The sequence below is a fragment of the Euleptes europaea genome, chromosome 20 (genome assembly GCF_029931775.1).
Source record: "Euleptes europaea isolate rEulEur1 chromosome 20, rEulEur1.hap1, whole genome shotgun sequence".
NCBI lineage: Eukaryota > Metazoa > Chordata > Lepidosauria > Squamata > Sphaerodactylidae > Euleptes > Euleptes europaea.
In genome coordinates, this window is record NC_079331.1 from 17,089,634 (window position 1) to 17,108,954 (window position 19,321).

Genomic DNA, 19,321 nt, shown 5'->3' on the forward strand with positions numbered 1-19,321 from the left:
GGACAGAACTGAGTGGAGGTCACCACTCTAAGAAAGTACTTCTTTTGGCAACATCTTCAATGGGACTTCCCAGTGGCCTCAAATAGATGGGCAGTAAGACCCTAGATTACTATGTGAAGCCTCCGGGAAGGAAGTCTGTGTACCACTGTTGGATTAATGAGAATCACTCCCATCAGAATACAGTTTATATGAGGTTATCTTCTCAGGGCCCCAATTGCGTTGGGAGAAAGTGGGCCTAAAATTAGCATCCGTTGCAGAAGTCTGGGATGCAACCTGGCCCATGGGACCAATTCATTATATGTAATCGCTGACCTCTGAAGATGGACCAAGAACAGAAAGTCCACAGACTTGGATATCACTACTTTGCAGCCCAGACTTCACGCCGGACCCCTCTGTCTCGTCTGGTGATAAGAAAAGCTTGCCCTGTGCTGAACCGTTCACTATGTCTAGGTGGAGAATTCATGGAGTTGAGCAACAGTCATCGCTATTGTTTTTCTAAAGAGTTGCCGGGGTCGCAGCCAGCCCAAACGGTACGGTCTTGAATTGAAAATGGTTGCCTTGATCAGCAAATCTCAGGAATTTCCTCTGTGGAGGAAAACAGCAGCTGTAGCAGTGCATTCCCAGTCTTATCGATCAAGGCCAATGTGATTATTCTGTCTTGGTGATTTGATGATGCATTTGAGGGTTTCCATTCTGTTTTACAGCCCTAATCTGGATAGCCCTAGGCTAGCCCGATCTCGTCAGAACTCTGAAGCTAAGCAGGGTCGGCCCGGGCAAATGTTTGGATAGGAGACCTAGAAGGAGTACCGGGATCATGATGCGGAGGCAGGCAGTGGCCAACCACCCCTGAATGTCTCTTGCCTTGAAAACCTCATCAGCGGTCGCCATAAGTCAGCCATGACTTGACGGCAAAAAAATAATAATTCTATTTCACTAGATACAAAGTTCCTAAACAGGACTGTATTACTCACTAGTCATTTTCTTCTTGGAAACTCTGAAAAGTATTGGATGTATATTGGGACTCTTCCTAAGGATGTTGTTTTCTCGTATCACTAAGGCCGTTTATGCATGTCTGTTTCCTCATGGTCACCCTGCCGGCTACTTCGGGGCTTTGCTTTGATAATGCTTGCATTTTTCTGACGGTCAGAGGTCGCCTCGCTCTCCCCGCAGGTTTCGTTTGCGTTTTCTGGATTTGTGTTTAGCCAGCATCCGGAAAATGCAGGGGAAACATGCGGGGAGAGCAAGGCAACCTCTGACAGTTGGAAAAATGCAAGCATAATCAAAGCAAAGCCCCGAAGTAGTCAGCGGGGTTACCGCGAGGAAACAGCTATGTATAAATGGCCTTAGAGTGCTGAGCAGATCGACACTGCATCCTTTGCCGCTTCCCCATGAGGGTAACCCAACACTGCATCTGTTGCAAAGGACTATGAGAACATCTAGTGGATTATTTCTTGGGCTTTTTTCGTCATTCTCAACCACTGACCTGTTCCACTTTGGATGGAACTCCCTCCTGATAATGGCCTGATGTCATTGGAGCCAGTGGGGTGTAGTGATTAGAGCAGGGGTGTCAAACGTATGGTCTGCGGGCCCTATCCACTCCCTTGAGAGCTGTTATCTGACCTCCGAACCAGCCGAGGCAGCCACTCCCCCCAGTCCCGATCTGGGAGGCGAGGCTTGGCCTGGCCCAACCAAGTAACATGTCCTTTCTGGCCTCTTGTAACAAATGAGCTTGACACCCCTGAATTAATGTGTCAGAACAGGAGGCCCAGGTTCGAATCCCCACTGTGTCCCGAGAGCCTGCTGGGTGACCTTGGGCAAGTCAACGTTCTTGGCCTAACTTACCTCACAGGTGTCAGACTGAGGCTGTCTTAAGCATCCCAAAAGCAACTCAGGCAGGTGACTTCTGAATTGAGTAATACTTTATTAAGAACTAGAAACAGTGAAACAGATCTGGCTGCATACTAGCAAGGAAAGCTTGCAATGAGGAGCTACAAGTGAGTACATGTTTATAGGATTACACAGTAGGGGTAAACATGGTGAAGATAAGAAGGTTCTCAGGAGCGGAAGACTAAACATGGCTCCGCAGCTGGCCAGTCAAATGAAACAGAAAAGACTGGCTGTACACAACATTACATGCATGGGAACCAAAGATTTGAAGGGGAGCTAAGCCTTGGCCTAACTCATGTCAAGAGCTGTTGAGGAGCTAAGCCTTGGCCTAACTCATGTCAAGAGCCGTTGAGGGGGACCTGACAACAGGATTGTTGTGAGGATAAAATGGAGGAGAAGAGAATGGCGTGAGCCATTTTTGGGTCACTATTGGGGAGAAAGGCAGGGTATAAATAAATTAAATAACTCATATAAAAGTATTGTTATGTGTGGCCCTTTTTGTTTTGGAACCCATGGCAGAGAGATGAGCTTCAGACCTTAGGGACTCGTCTTCATACTTAAGCCCAGAGTTGGGTTGTTTCTTGGATTCCGATCTAAAGCACACTCTGTGTCCTCTGACAGTTCTCTGGTAATTAATCTGGGCATTTCTTTTATCTTATCCTTGGTTTTCACAAGAAGGATGCTGAAATTTCCCCTCAACAGCTTCCCTCCAGGGAATGGGGCAGGGACCAAAACCTGAAGAGGAATCATCGATTTCCCACGACTTCAGTCATGAATCCTGTCCGTGACTGCTGAGGCATTTGCTCTGGAGGGAACTCTTAGCTCGCCCAGACTATCATGAGCCACAAGGGATGAACCTGATCATTTTAAGCACTCCTCTGGCACTTCATTTTCTGCAGGTGTTTCCATTCAGCAACTTCCGTGACCCAAGAATGGGATTAGTGTTGGAAAGTGCCATCAAATTGCGGCTGACTTATAATGACCCCATAAAGTTCTCAAGGCAAGAGGCAAATAGAGGTGGTTTGCCATTGCCTGCCTCTGCATAGAAGAAGAAGAGTTGGTTTTTATATGCCAACTTTCGCATCCTTTTGAGGATAAAAAAAAACTGGCTTACAAATACTATCCTTCCCTTCCTCTCTCCACAACAGACACCTTGTGATGTAGGCGGGGCTTAGAGAGTTCGGAGAGAACTGTGACTGGCCCAAGGTCACCCAGCAGGCTTCATGTGGAGGAGTGGGGAATCCAACCCGGTTCACCAGATTTGAGTCCACCATTCATGTGGAGAAGTGGGGAATCCAACCCGGTTCTCCAGATTAGAGAACTACTACACCACACTGGCTGTCAACCCTGGAATTCCTTGGAGGGTTGACTCTGACCAGGGTTTATTCGGCTTTAGCTTCTGAGATCTGACGAGATCGAGCTAGCCTGGGGCATCCCGGTCAGGGTATCCAAGAATAGATGTAGCCAGTTTTGGGGTAGGGGCTGTGGCTCAGTGGTACAGCATCTGCTTGATATGTAGAAGGTCCCAGGTTCAGTCCCCGGAATCTCCAATTAAAGGAACTGGGCAGGTAGGTGATGTGAAAGACCCCTGCCTGAGACCCTGGAGAGCCGCTGCCAGTCTGAGTAGACAATACCGACTTTGATGGACCAAGGGTCTGATTCAGTATAAGGCAGCTTCATGTGTTTCTGTGTTCACCGTCAAGGCGCTCATTCCTCTCAAGGAAGATGCTGTCTGACCTTAGCATTTTAGGATTATGCTTCTATAAGGGTTTTTTTTTTCCTGCCAACCTTGCTTAGCTGGAGTCAAGTCGTATTCCTGGACGTGATTCACGTTTTTTGTTGGAGCCAGCATGGTATAGTGCTTAAGAGCGGTGGTTTGGAATGGTGCGCTCTGATCTGGAGAACCAGGTTTGATTCCCCACTCCTCCACGTGCGCGGCGGAGGCTAATCCGGTGAACTGGATTTGTTTCCCCACTCCTACACATGAAGCTGGCTGGGTGACCTTGGGCTAGTCACACTCTCTCAGCCCCACCTACCTCCCAGGGTGTCTGTTGTGGGGAGGGGAAAAGAAGGTGATTGTTAAGTCAGTTTGATTCTCCCTTAAGTGGTAGCGAAAGTCAGCATATAAAAACAAACTCTTCCTCTTCTTCTTCATCCAAGCTGGGTGAACTGCAGTGCTTGCAGACTTGGCTTGGAGTCGCGTAGCTGCCTAACAGTAGTACGAGATGACGGATTTAGCAACCGTGCGCGCCTCCTCTTCCTCTCGGCTTGTATCTCGGAGAGAAGGAGCCGTGGTTTTACAGAGTGAAATCCCAAGTGCTTTTTATTTCACAAGCCAGAGAGCAGCTCCCTCCCGAGAATTTAATATATTATAATCTTGAGAATGCTCTTTACAACAGACTGTTCTCTGTCCAAGAAAACGTTCCACAGGCTGAGGCTCAAAGGAGCAATGTTTAATAATGTTTGAAATATCCACTCTTGGTTAAATTGTTTTTTTTTTTGGTAAACTGCCTACGGTTTTTTTAAATGTTTTTTTTTTTAAAGAAAGGCTGTCTAAATGCAGTTTTCATGTGAAGTGTCAACCAGACTTAGCTATCTACAGCAGACTTAGTTGCCACTTTTAATTCTTAAGCTTTTTAATTTGATAGCAGCCTGCGAGAGTAAAGAGAAAAATGATAGAAGCTCATTTGGTGGGTACATGGTAAAGGGCCTTTTCAGTGGCTGCCCCACGATTATGGAGCAACCTTCCCAGGGAGGCGCGCCTGGCCCCCCTAACTTTCAATCTTTAGGAGCAGTCGAAGACAGTTTTGTTTAGGACTACATTTGGTTACATTTACAAGCAGTCCCAAGTTGTGGTTTTAAAATTTTGGTGTTTATGTTTTGAATAAATTGTGTGTTTTTTTAAAAGTTGTAAGCCACCTTGAGCTCCATAAGGAAGAAAGGCGGCTAATAAATGTTTCAAATAAATAAATAAATAAATAAAATCTTCATCTGACAAAGGGCAGCGTTGACTCTCGAAAGCTTATACCCCGAAAATCTTGAACACACGAACACATGAAGCTGCCTTATACTGAATCAGACCATCAGGGTCTTTTCAAAGTCAGTATTGTCTCCTCAGACTGGCAGCGGCTCTCCAGGATCTCAGGCGGAGGTCTTTCCCATCACCTACTTGCCTAGTCTCTTTAACGGGAGATGCTGAGGTTTGAACCTGGGACCTTCTGCATGCCTACCAGATGCTCTACCACTGAGCCACAACCGCTTTCCAGGATCTCAGGCGGAGGTCTTTCCCATCACCTACTTGCCTAGTCCCTTTAACTGGAGATGTTGGGGATTGAACCTGTGACCTTCTGCTTGCCAAGCAGATGCTCTACCACTCAGCCATGACCCCTCTCCATGGCTTTCCAGGGTCTCAGGCAGAGGTCTTCCGCATCATCTGCCTGGTCCCTTTAACTGGAGACGCCGGGGATTGAACCTGGGACCTTCTGCATGCCAAGCAGATGCTCTACCACTGAGCCACAGCCCCTCTTGTTGGTCTCTGATGTGCTACGGGACTTCATACTACCTCTTCTACTGCAGCCCAACAACAGCTACCCTCTGGAATTAGCTTCCACCTCCACGTCTGGACATAATTGAGCGTAGCCCGGTGCAGAGCAGAGGCGTGGCTGAATGACCCATCTGCAGCAAAGGTTGGCTGGGCGGAGGGCGTGAGTCAGAGGATTTTGAGCAGTTAATCTTCCAGAGCAGCGAGGGGCATTGCATTCTTCGCCTTGCAGTACCCTTTCGCTTCACCCACCCCACCCCACCCGCTCCTTTTCCGGCATAGTAGCCGATCTCTTGCGTCAGGGTAATGTGTCCTGGCGCGTGGTTTGGGAATTAAAGGCCATAGCCGCCCTCCCATGTGTCAACTAGCATGCAGAGCTATGGGTAGAAAGGCACATATGGTATTGCAGACTCTGGGAGCCGAATGCCTCTGTTGTCCTGGGAGTGAAAGATGGGTGGAACCTGCGGTGCCTGACACCGCATAGCCTGCCGCCAACTCATTTTATTTCATTCTAGGCTGCGTTGCGAACTATTTCCTCATATCCGGGCAGGCTTGGAGGAACAGTTTGGCGTTTTTGACTGCTGTGTGGGTCTCCCCCCCGCCACCCTTTGTTTAAATCGCATGCCCAGAGCCTCCTGCCGCTTCTCTGCAGTGTTTTGTGTGGGAGCATGTGCACGCTGCGCCGGCAGCCAGACACCCAAACAAAGGCACGGCGATAGCCACGGCTGCCTGCCTGCCTGCGGTGAGCGCTAAGGTGATGCGTTCCTCCGTTTGCGTGCAGGGCTGGCTGTAATGCCGGGTCACGCTGCCGTTTTCTCTCGAGTAAACAGGGCTGCCGGGGCGTTTTCTGGGGCAGGCCGTTTGCCACTGGGACAAAAGGTTTCGAAGCGCTTCCTGTTCTCTCTTAATTGTCCTTGTGTCGAAAATTGTTTTGTGCTTGTCGGTTGTGTTGGAAGCTATCAAGGCAGCTCTGTTCTAGACAGTTGGTTTAAGATGCATTGATAGGTGCTTTGTCAAGCCAGGTTTAGAAGAAGAAGAAGAGTTGGTTTTTATATGCCGATTTTCTCTACCCTTTAAGGAGAATCAAACCGGCCCACAGTCTCCTTGTGAGGCAGGTGGGGCTGAGAGAGTTCAGAGAGAACTGTGACTAGCCCAAGATCCCCCAGCTGGCTTCATGTGGAAGGGGGGGGGAATCAAACCCGGTTCTCCAAATTAGTTTGCTGCTCATGTGGAGGAGTGGGGAGTCAAACCCGATTCTCCAGATTAGAGTCCGCTGCTCATGTGGAGGAGTGGGGAATCGAACCTGGTTCTCCAGATTAGAGTCCGCTGCCCTTAACCACTACACCACGCTAGCTGGGAGTATATTTGCAGGTGGTGTTGAAGTAGCTAAAACAACTAAATGAAGGCTATCATACTTTGGTCACATTATGAGAAGACAAGAGTCCCTGGAAAAGACAATCATGCTAGGAAAAGTCGAGGGCAGCAGGAAAAGAGGAAGACCCAACGGGATGGATTGGTTCTATAAAGGAACCCGGTTCTTCAGATAAGAGTCCGCCGCTCATATGGAGGAGTGGGGAATCGAATCCGGTTCTCCAGGTTAGAGTCCACTTCTCTTAACCACTACAGCACATTGGTTGTGCCTGAGCCCGATGCTCTTGAGATCTCAGACGCTTCCTTCGCAGGATGAGCACTTGGATGGGTGACCTCCAAAGAAGACTCTTCAGAGGAAGGCGACAGCAAACCACCTCTGCCTCTCATGTGCCTTGAAAGTCCCTTGCTGGGGGTCGCTGTAAGTCGGTTGCAACTGGGTGACGCTTAACCTACACATGTGTGAAGCTTTGCGGAGAGCTAGCGTGGTGTAGTGGTTAGAGCTCTGCACTACAATTTGGAAGAACCAGGTTCGAATCCCCACTCGTGCCGTGGAAGCACGCTGGATGGATAAAACGGAGGAGAAGAGAATGACGTATACCATCTTGGTCCCCGTTGAGGAGAAAGGTGGGGTATAAGTGAAGTTAATAAAGAAATAAAAATACTAAGAGCAGCTAAATTTATTTAATTTTATTTACTTCATTGGTTTATACCCTGCTTTTCTAACCAGTGGAGATCCAGGATGGCTTACAACATTCTTCCCTTCTGTATTTTATCCTCACAACACCCCTGTGAGATAGCTTAGGCTGTGTGTGTGTGTGTGTGTGTGTGTGTGACCAGCCCAAGGCCTCCACGACTTTCTCTAATACGTGTTTTATCGAGCACTCAAATTAAGCAAACTTGCAAGCGAGTATTTGGTTGGAATAGTTTTTGTTTTATCGCATTGATACCATTTTACGGTATTTATAGTCCAAAGTAAGTCAAGGCAGATTATTGATTTTCTGTTTATGGCTAAGGGCAGTGAACTATTAAGTAGTGCATCAATCCCCCTCCCTCCCACTTTTTGCACCCTTGAGGACTGGAAACCTAAAGTCCACTAAAGTCCAGGTTTTGAAAGACATTGAATTGAGGAGGGGCTGTGGCGTAGTGGTAGAGCATCTGCTTGGCATGCAGAAGGTCCCAGGTTCAATCCCCGGCATCTCCAGTTAAAGGGACTAGGCAGGTAGGTGATGTGAAAGACCGCTGCCGGTCTACGTAGACGATACTGACTTTGATGGACCAAGGATCTGATTCAGTATAAGGCAGCCTCACGTGTTCATGCGAATTTCACCCCTGACGTTCATTTCTGTGCTTTCAAAAGGCCGTCCATAGAAGACGCTCGTTTGAAAGCTCGAAAATGGCGGCACCATGACGCATTTTAAAGTGGGATTTCTTGCAAAGGTTAGCAGAAGATGCCTCATTTCTCCTTTTCCTCCGAAGGACGCTGGGGCTTGGCCTATAAGCAAGGACTAGAGGCGCAGCTGAGTTCTCTGGGGTTGGGTTTTATTAGCCCAGGTCGCTGCTTGAAAGCGGCGTTTTTGTCCTGGTTTTTCTCCTCTTTTGTTCCTCTTCCTTTCGAAGGGCAGCGTATCTTGAGCCAAATTCAGGCCTTTCCCCCCTCCCAAAGGTTGGATTTGTTTGCACTTGGCATTCCTCTTCTGATAATGGAGGGTGGTCCCTCGGGAAGGTGCAAGACCCCTCTATCCCACCCAGTATCCCACTCCTGAATGACCCTTTGCAGATAGTGGGATTTCGTAGGCATGGGAACGGGTTAATGTGTAACTGGGACCCTTTATCACCTTGGGGATGCCTCCTTGGCTTTCCAATGTTTAACCCCCCCTCCCCCCAAGTTGCTTTCGATAAAAGGCCTCCATTGTCTGCTTTTTGCTGACTGATGGTTATTTTTGCATCGCCGCTTCACTTCCTGGGTGTGGGTGGCCCAGGTAACTAGCATTTGGGGTCCTCCTAGGAAGGGAAAGAAAGGCCTGTCGGTCGACTTGGAGCGCAGACAGATTTGCTTGTCTTCCAGCCTGTCTTGTCCACGTGCCCCCTCACCTGCTTGACAGAATACAAGCGTACCTCGGAGATATTGCGGGTTCGGTTCCAGGCCACTGCAGTCCAGTGAATATCGTGATAAAGTGAGCCACGCGGGTATTTTTGGTTTCCCAGTGCTTATAAAAGATTACATTTACGCTATACGGTAGTCTATTAAGTGTGCAATAGCATGATGTCTAAAAAATGTACTGCAATAATAACAATAATAATAAATAAAGGTAAAGGTCCCCTGTGCAAGCACCGGGTCATTCCTGACCCATGGGGTGACGTCACATCCCGACGTTTTCTAGGCAGACTTTGTTTGCGGGGTGGTTTGCCAGTGCCTTCCCCTGTCATCTTCCCTTTACCCCCAGCAAGCTGGGTCCTCATTTGACCGACCTCGGAAGGATGGAAGGCTGAGTCAACCTTGAGCCAGCTACCTGAAACCAACTTCTGTCGGGATCGAACTCAGGTCGTGAGCAGAGCTTGGACTGCAGTACTGCAGCTTAACACTCTGCGCCACGGGGCTCATACAATAATAATAAGAGTTGGTTTTTATATGCTGACTTTCTCTACCACTTAGGGAAGAATCAGACTGGCTTACAGTCACCTTCCTGCCCCCCAGGGCAGACAGCCTGTGAGGTAGGTGGGGCTGAGAGAGTGTGACTAGCCCAAGGTCACCCAGCTGGCTTCATGGGGAGGAGTGGGGAATCAAACCCACTCTGATCTCTCCAGATCAGAGTCCACCGCTCCAAACCACCGCTCTGAACCACCACACCACACTGGCCACCACGGCGTGGTTTCCTGAAGGCGTGGGTTCGAAGTTTCTGAATGTGATCCAGAGGGGCGAAGAGCTGTATCTCTGCCGTTTGCTGTCAGTTTTACGGGCCTCGTTTCTTGCTGGGGGGCCTCCAGCGCAATAAAGTTAGGAGACCCCTGTCTGGTAGTCTAATTTTTCTTTATCTTAATGAAGCGGCAACTTACATCGTGATAAACATAATTACGGGAGCAGTGGCTCCATGCCCAAGTTGCCTCTGGGGAGGAAAAAAATTGAAACCGAACGTGAAATTTCTCTAATGGTGTTTTCTAAGTGTGGCTGATCTTCTCTGTTACGCTGTCGGTCATAAAGAATAGGTTTTCTTTACTGGGGAAACTTTGAGCTTGAGAGTTGGTGTATATTTTTTAAAAAATTATGCATGTGTGGGTTAAGTGCTGTCAAGTCACTTCCAACTTATGGCAACCCTATGACTCAGTGACCTCCAAAATGCCCTATCCTTAACCGTCTTGCTCAGGTGTTGCAAACTGAGGACCCCGACTTCCTTGACAGAGTCAATCCATCTCATGTTGGGTCTTCCTCTTCTCCTGCTGCCTTCGACTTTTCCTATCATGATTGTCTTTTCCTGTGACTCTTGTCTTCCCATAACGTGGCCAAATTACGGTAGCCTCGGTTTGGTCATTTTAGCTTCTAGGATTAGTTCAGGCTTCATTTGATCTGGAACCCACTGGTTTGTTTCTTTTGGCGGTCCGCGGTATCAGTCGTGGCCAGCGTGGTGTAGTGGTTAAGAGCGGTGGTTTGGAGCGGTGGACTCTAATCTGGAGAACCGGGTGTGATTCCCCACTCCTCCACGTGAGCGGCGGATGTTAATCTGGTGAACCAGGTTGGTTTCCCCACTCTTCCACTTGAAACCAGCTGGGCGACCTTGGGCTAGTCACAGCTCTCTTAGAGCTCTCTCAGCCCCACCTACCTTGCAGGGTGTCTGTTGTGGGGAGGGGGAGGGAAGGTGATTGTAAGCCAGTTTGATCTTCCTTAAGTGGTAGAGAAAGTCGGCATATAAAAACCAACTCTTCTCCTCCTCCTCATTTCAAAGGAATCTGCTTTCCTCCTGTCAGGTATGTTAATACAGTGTTAACTCAGGTTCTAATAACTTCCTTCTAAGGTGGTAACAGCTTTTTGAAATGCAGATTGGATTCACATGTTTTCTGAATGGCTTAAAAATGCAAAAACAAAACCACCCTTCACAACCACCCTACATTTTCTGCCTTTGGAGTGGAGCATCTTTTTCGAAGCTATCTGTGACTGTGGTGGTGTTGAACATGCATGGGGGGGGGGAGTCATTTGAGTCGGAGGAATTGTTTTGCCTCTTTCCTCCCCCCCCCCCACTGGGGGGCTTTAGGAAGGATTAAGCGAGTTGTCAGGAACTGAGATTCCAGGAATTCCTTAACCTTAGTTACTTTTAATTCCCAACTTGCTTTACCTTCTGGCTGGTAAGGAGAGGGCCGTTAGCAGGGTTGAAAAACTAGCAGACGGGAAATTGAAAGTTAGACAAAAATTAGGCAGGAAAGGTCCTTTTTGGAAATTGCACAGATTCATCGATTCCCTCTTCCTCAAGAAAGTTAATACATCTCACTGCAACGATTAACATTTATTGACATTCTCCCCAGTGGGGAACCAAACTGGCTTAGGTCATCGCTCTCATCTACTCCGTTTTCTCCTCTCCTCCATTTTATCCTCACGACGACCCTACGAGGTAGGTAGGTTAGGCTGAGACTTTGTGGCTGGCCTGTGGTCACCCAGCGGTCATCTCAACGTGGTTTCCCAGTTCTTAGTCCAACGTTCTAGCCCAGGGGTCCTCAAACTTTTTAAACAGGGGGCCAGTTCACTGTCCCTCAAACACTGTTGGGGGCCGGACTGTTTCGGGGGAGGAGGAGGCGGCGCGAGGGGGCTTTCCGGAAAAGCATCCTCCTTACAAGCCCGGTCATTCCCCCTGTAGTGGTTAAGAGTGGTGGTTGGGAGCGGGGACTCTAGAGAACCGGGTTTGATTCCCCACTCTTCCACGTGAGAAGCGGAGGCTAATCTGGTGAACCTGGTTGGTTTCCCCACCCCTACTCACAAAGCCAGCTGGCTGACCTTGGGCAAGTTACAGCTGTTAGCGCTCTCTCAGCCCCACCTGCCTCACAGGGAGTCTGTTGTGGGAGGGTATGGGAAGGGGATTGTAAGGCAATTTGAGTCTCCCTTTAGTGGTAGAGAAAGTTGGCATGTAAAAACCAAGGCCATTTATTCATGGAAGGGTTTGCCTTGGATTTGCCGCTCTCCAGATGCACATTTTCCCCATCCGAATTCTCCAAACTCTCCCCTGGGGTGGGGGGGGGGAATTTACTTTTGAGTTCTGAGAATTCGGATGGGGAAAATGTGCATCTGGAGAGCGGCAAATCCAAGGCAAAACCTCCTGTGCATACATGGCCACAAGTCTTTTTCTTCTCCCTGGAGATATGCCCAGCTCCCCCCCAAGGGGCCCCTACAATTACCTCCAGGCCACAAGGATACCCCCAGGAGGAGAGAGAGCCCCGAGCCGTGAGAACGCTGCCAACTGTGGCCAAAACAGGAACGCCAGGACAGGAAGGGGGCGACTGGGTGGCGTGCGAGGCAGCAAGATGCCTTGTGTGCCCAGGAAAGGGGTTTTGGGCTGGAGAGGGAGCAGGGAAGGGGGCGACTGGGGCGGGAGGGAGGCTTCCAGTTGTGCGTACACAGCCAGGAAGCCCAGAAAAGCTCTGGGGAGGGGGGCAAGGGGGGACTGGCTTCCTTGGTCCCCGGGCCGGACAAAAGCCCTCCGGGGGCCGGATCCGGCCCTCGGGCCTTAGTTTGAGGACCCCTGTTCTAGCCCCTACACCAGATTGGCCTGAAGCTGTGATTGGACATGGGTGTTGGTATTAGTTCACGTGGTACGATGGGAAGAAGAAGAGTTGGTTTTTATATGCCTATTTTCTCTACTTTTGAAGGAGACTCAAACCGGCTTACAAGCTCCTTCCCTTCCTGTCCTTACCTTGTGAGGTAGGTGAGGCTGAGAGAACTCTGAGAGAACTGTGACTAGCCCAAGGTCACCCAGCAGGCTTCATGAGGAGGAGTGGGGAATCAAACCCAGTTCTCCAGATTCGAGTCCACTGCTTCTAACCACTACACCGCACTGGCTCTGCATGTGCTACAAGCATGGGTGAGATTTGTGCTTTGCTTTGCGCTGCGGTCTCCTGGGATTCTCCAGGAAGCGTAGAAAGTGTTGCTGGGCACATGATGCGACTTTCCAACTTGTGTGTGTGTGTGTGTGAAAGCAGCACCTTAACTGCGTGCCAGTTTTCGGCACTGAACTTGGACCGCAGCATGGAAAAAGTTCCCATTTCCTTTCCTTTTGTTGATGTGGTCAGAAATGTGGCGACTGCCAGGTGAAAACCTCGGAAGCCAAAAGAATGGCAGAACATGATTTCCTGTACTCAAGGGGGAAGGGAAGGGACTCCTTTGGCAAAGGGACTTTATGGCGCGGGTGTCTCTTTCCGCTCCAGATTGTCGCACGTTCTTGAACGAGGGCAGTATCTATATGCCTTTGTATACCTTTTGAAGACCATCGGTTATTGGTTTGGAGACTATGAAAGCGGCCGGGGGGGTGGGGGAAGAGGATTTGGGATTAAAAATTAATTGCCGCCTGCTATGTGCTATAGATAGCCCCGAAAGAGCACAGTTTGCTCGGGGACGGCTTTGCTGTCTGGAAATAGAAAGTAATCCCGGAGACAAGCTGACCTGGCCATGCAAATTTTGTAAATAAAGGCGATTGCAGGTGATTCTCTTAACCTGTTAGCAAAGGCAGCAGAAACCTTCCGGGCCGGGGTGGAAGCTCCACCCTGAAATTGGGCACCTGTAGGAAAGTCTGACCTTTTTTTACGCCTGTGGTTTTTGCTTTGAATCCATTTATAAATACGTTTACAAAAAGCCAGTGCCTTGAAGAAAACGATATTTTCTTTGCTTCTGAATCTTTTCTGCTGTCCCTCCCCTCCCCAATTTTGGCAGCCAGCAGTCAAAGAATGAGAGACAGAATTACGCTGGCAATGAAATTAGTTACACTTAATTTACTTGCAGCTTGCTGGTGTGCAGAAATTGCAAATCGTTTCTGTTCTGCAGTCCCGCAAACCTCCACTTAGCAAGGAACAGGGATGGACGAGGGAGATTGTCTAAATTGTTGTTTGTCTGCAATACTACCCCACTTCAGCTTCTAAGACCTGGAAATTGCTTGAGAAGTGAATGGAGGGATTCATATCTCATGGGGAATTGCACACACTGGTTGCCTGCCGCTGGTGAAAGGGATTAAGCAGGATTTTGAGTCAACGAAAAGCCGTTTCTCCCAAAGCGAAGCTGTGTGTAGACGCTCCTTTTTCAAACCAGTTTCATTTCTATGGAAACACTGTCTTCTGTTTGTCTCTTCCCAGCTGTGGACAGAAGTAGGAAATGTGTGTGTAAAGTGCCCTCGAGTCACATCCGATTTACGGCAACCCCGTAGGGCAGGGGTGTTGAACTCAATGTGTGTGTGTGTAAAGTGCCATCAAGTCGCAGCCAACTTATGAACTCAATAGGTACAACATAAATGCCTCGCCAGCCCAGATTGAGAGTAGGGGTGCTTGGCTGGCTGGCGGGCAGGATAAGAGCTCTCAAGGGGCCGGATCCAGCCTGTGGGCCTTATGTTCGACACCCCTGCCGTAGGGTTTTCAAGGCAAGAGACTTGGCCTCCTGAAATTACTAAAGCATAGTACTGTAGTAGCCCTCTGCTTTTTAGCTTACAGGCAGGCTTCTACCTTCTCTCCCCTTCCTTGGACACCAGCTAGATTCGAATCCAGTAGCTCCTTAGAGACTAATAAGATTTCCAAGGTATGGGCTTTCAAGAGTCAAAACTCTCAGAACTCTGACTCTCGAAAGCTCATACCCCCCCAAATCTTGTTGGTCTCTTAAGGTGCTACTGGACTCGAATCTAGGGGCGCTTTCACACATGCCGAATAATGCACTTTCAGCCCACTTTCAATGCACTTTGCAGCTGGATCTTATTGTGTGAAATGGCAGAATCCACTTGCAAACTATCATTAAAGTGCATTGGAAGTGGGTTGAAAGTGTGTTATTCAGTATGTGTGAAAGTGCCTTAGCCATTCTACTGCAGACCAACACGCTACCCTCTGAAACGATCTTCTTGGACACTGGGGTAATTTTTACTATTGCAAAAGGCCGAACTGGTCTGTCCAAGTAGTGCAGTTCCCACAAAGAGGGGGGTAACCATCCCTCCGAAGCACTGAACGAAGGGCGTTTTCACACATGCTGAATAATGCACATTCAGTCCACTTTCAATGCACTTATAACAATCACCTGCTAATGGATGTTTTGCCGTTTTGCACAGTAAAATCCAGCTGCAAAGTGGATTGAAACTGCATTATTCGGCATGTGTGAAAAGCTCCTAAGCCATGCTTTTATTTGCATATAGCCATAGGTCATTACAGACATACCAACAATGCCACAAATATATAATAAAAGGAAAAATACTAGGTTAATAAAATGCTAGATTAGTAATATACATAATAAAACTATGCTAAATTGATGCATACAGAGCAATAATGTCTAAAAATTGCAGCGGAGTCACAATCGGCTAGTAAGACCGAAAGGTAAAGGTAGTCCCCCATGCAAGCACCACTCATGGGGTGACATCACATCCCGACGTTTCCTAGGCAGATTTGTTTACGGGGTGGTTTACCAGTGCCTTCCCCAGTCATCTTCCCTTTACCCCCAGCAAGCTGGGTATTCATTTTTCTGACCTTGGAAGGATGGAAGGCTGAGTCGACCTTGAGCCGGCTACCTGAAACCGACTCCTGTCGGGATCGAACTCAGGTCGTGAGCAGAGCTTTTGACTGCAGTACTGCAGCTTACCCCTCTGCGCCACGAAGCACTAGAAGTAGGGGTGTGCCAAAAAAAAAAATTGGATCTGAGTATGCTCCTGTTGAAAATATTCGGGATTCCTGAATTCCCATACTGGTATGGGTTTTTTTCCGGGAATCTGAAAAAAAATTGGTTCCATTATTATGGGAAATCTTTCTAGGGCTTCCCCCCCCCCCGATTTTTAAGGTAGAGGCACCAAATTTGTAGCATGGCTGCTGGTGGATCCAATTTTATGGCTCCCCAATGGAGGATGGATGGGGAACCCTCCTTGGGGGCCCATAAAATTGGACCCCTTGACCCAATCTTTAGCAAACTTGGGGGTGGTTCTAAGGAGAGCCACCAGCAGCTATGTTGCAAATTTGGTGCCTCTACGTTAAAAAAAAAAAACAAACAGTCCCCCAGAAAGATTTCCCATAGGTTATAATGGAGCCGAAGGGGGGTGTTATGCCAGTGGTTTTCTCCCCTTTAATTAGGGTTTTCTCCCCTTTCTACGGTTGTAGCGGGTTGTAACCTTGAGCCGGCTACCTGAAACCAACTTCTGTCGGGATCGAACTCAGGGCGTGAGCAGAGCTTGGACTGCAGTACTGCAGCTTACTGCTCTGTGCCACGGGGCTCTATCCCCGTAAGACCTAGCAACCCTTACAGTCAACTCGAAGGGCCAGCTCCCTTAGCAGCCACATTGGACCTTATTTCCTTTGCCGCCAGAGCATTATAAAGGAAGTAAATAAATAAATAAAAATAAAGAAGTTGGCTATCTCCGATCCTGAATTGACGCTTTCTTGTTGAGCAGGCATGTGAGGGACTTCACACGGATGGAGACGTTTTGTCTCTGTGTCTTCAGTGGATGAGCGGAACTGTTGAGTGCTTTTGATATCTCCCCCCCATTAAACCGTGAGAGTTTCTCCCCCCCTCCCAAATGTTCTTTCTATGGCCAAGCGCAGTACGGTCTGATTTGCTTTCCCAGTGAGCCTGTGTGGTACAGAGCAGCCACCGTTTCTTTTATTTTGCTTATCTCAACAGCCGGGGATAATTTCTTCCTAATGTCTAGATGTAAATCAAAAGAGTTTCCATCTAGACCAGTGGTTCCCAACCTTTTTTTGGCCACGCCCCACCTAAGCATCTCTAAAATCCTGATTCCCCCCCCCCCCCCGGGACATATAATTCTTAGCGGGCTTTCCCCAGCTCCATTGTCACCAGCTGACCGCCGCGTGCATTCTGATTTTAATTTTAAAAATGTGTATGTCACAATATATATTTATATTCTGTATATGAGGCCCCCAGAACCATAAGAAATGCAAAAAAAATTTCACTGTTAATAACTCATTCTTGAATTGCCCCCCCTAAAAATCAAATTGCCCCATGTTGGGAACCACTGATCTAGACATTAGGAAGAAATTTCCAACAGTTAGAGCGGTTCCTCAGTGGTACAGGCTTCCTCGGGAGGTGGTGAGCTCTCCTTCCCTGGAGGTTTTTAAGCCGAGGCTAGATGGCCATCTGTCAGCAAGGTTGATTCTATGAACTTAGGCAGATGATGAGAGGGAGGGCATTTAGGCCATCTTCTGGGCATGGAGTAGGGGTCACTGGGGATTTGGAGGAGGCGGTAGTTGTGAAATTCCTGCATTGGGCAGGGAGTTGGACTGGATGACCCTGGTGGTCCCTTCCAACTCTATGATTCTATGATTTAATTTTGGAAATGGGCTTTTGGTCAGAATTGGTCCTGGGCCCCGTGAGACTGGGGAGCTGAGGGCAATTTGAAAGAGGACCAGTGTTAACTTAGCCTCATTACTTGTTGTCGAAAGGCAGCAGTTTCCGTACCTGTGGGAGACCTGTTTTAAGGAACGGAAGTGTATTAACCTGGGGGGCGAGAGCGTGGATGGTTTGAATGCTGAGGAAGCCAGTTGAAATCCTGTCTCGGAGAAAAAGAAAGACATCGCCGGCTAGCCCTACAAAGTGACGCAGCCTCGGTTTCCCAGTCTTTAAAATGGGAAAGCATCTTAGCAGGTGCGTTGGGAGAATGAACAGAGTAAGTCTTCCTGAGCCGGGCATGATTTGTATGACATTGGCTGTAGGTTTTGGTAGAATATGGGAGCTGTATTCTTTTGTCCCGAAGAACTGCTACTTGGTTAGTAAATTTTTTTTGCAAGTTCTTAACTGTCCTCCCCATCACCTTCAGAACTGGCAATGTGGGGGATAATACAGGCCTACCTTACAGGGTCGCTTGGAAGGCTTTCTGACTTCATTGAGCCTTTTAAAACAATTGAAGGGAGGCGCATGCTTAAATATTGTATGCGCGCTGCTCTTTTCTTGCTAATGGTGTTTGGAGACCACATCTGTGGTCATCTCTTTTTCACCAACAAAGTTTCCACCGCGCATACCCATTGCAAAGTTCCCGGCTTTGCCATTTTTGCCGTTTTAAACCCTCCCGAGGAGAGTTCATAACACTGCTGGCCTATAAAGGAAGTGTTAACAGTTACTGTCAAAATAGGGGGCTTTTAAAGCGCATTGGTACATTTGAGCAGCTTTGGTTAGGCTGACCTCACAGGCATGGGATGCATCAGACTTCGACTCTTGGAAGCGGTGGGGCCCGGGCAACTGTCGGAGATCGTTAAAAGGCAGCGATGAAACGGACCTTGACTCAGACGTGCATGATTCATAGCATAAATATATACCCTTGTTTTCAGCGGCTTTTAGGATGCATACCTGGCGTCGTCAGAGGAGCCCTGCGGAATCAGACCGCTGGTCCATCTGCCTTGGCGTTCTGTTTCCTACAGTGGCTGACCCCTTGCTGAAGAGGGTCAGATAAACAGGGCATAGAGGCCAAAGCCCCATCTTGCCTCCCAGAGGTTTACTGCCTCTGAACATGGAGGCTCTCTTTACTCACTGTGGCTAGTAACCATTGATGGACTTCTTCTCCATGAATTGGTCTAACCTCCTTTTCAAGCCATTTGGGTTCACGGACACTGCTGCGTCCTTTGGCAGTGACTTCTACAACTCAATTACTCTTTGCCTAAAGAAGTACTTCCTGAGTCCAGCGGCGCCCTTAAAAGACTAACACCATTCATTTTAGCAGAAGTTTTTTTGCGAGTTGGGGCTCAGCTCCGTTGGTCTCTGTTGGCCCATGAACTCTGGGTGGGTTTAGATGCGTGGTGGTGGTGGAGAAGGCCGTCAAGTTGCAGCTGATTTGTTGCGACCCGGTAGGGTTTTCGAGGCAAGAGACGTTCAGAGGTGGTTTGCCATCGCCTGGCTCTGCATAGCAGCCTCTGTCTTCCTTGGTCTCCCATCCAAGTACTAACCAGGACCGACTCTGCTTAGCTTCTGAGATCTGATAAGATCAGGTTAGCCTTGGCCATCCCGGTCAAGGCAAGAGATGTTCAGAGGCGGTTTGCCATTGCCTGCCTGTGCATAACAACCCCTGTCTTGCTTGGTGGTTTCCCATCCGAATTTTTACCAGGATCCACTCAGCTTAGCTTCTGAGATCTGATAAGATCAGGTTAGCCTGGGCCATCTAGGTGAACACAAGAGACGTTCAGAGGTGGTTTGCCATTGCCTGCCTCTGTGTAGCAACCCCTGTCTTCCTTGATGGTCTCCCATCCAAGTACTTACCAGGGCCAACCCTGCTTAGATTCTGAGATCTGACAACATTAGGATCGCCTGGGGCATCCAGGTGAGATGCTTAGCGACTGTTAATTAAGGGGCAAGGGGGATCACTGTTTTGA

The 19,321-nt window shown here is 48.6% G+C and overlaps 1 protein-coding gene across 1 annotated transcript in view; it reads left to right on the top strand.

The window, feature by feature from the left end:
- Nucleotides 1-19,321, top strand: part of IGF1R (insulin like growth factor 1 receptor) — a 166,440-nt gene that overhangs the window by 49,810 nt on the left and 97,309 nt on the right. The window lies entirely within an intron of this gene.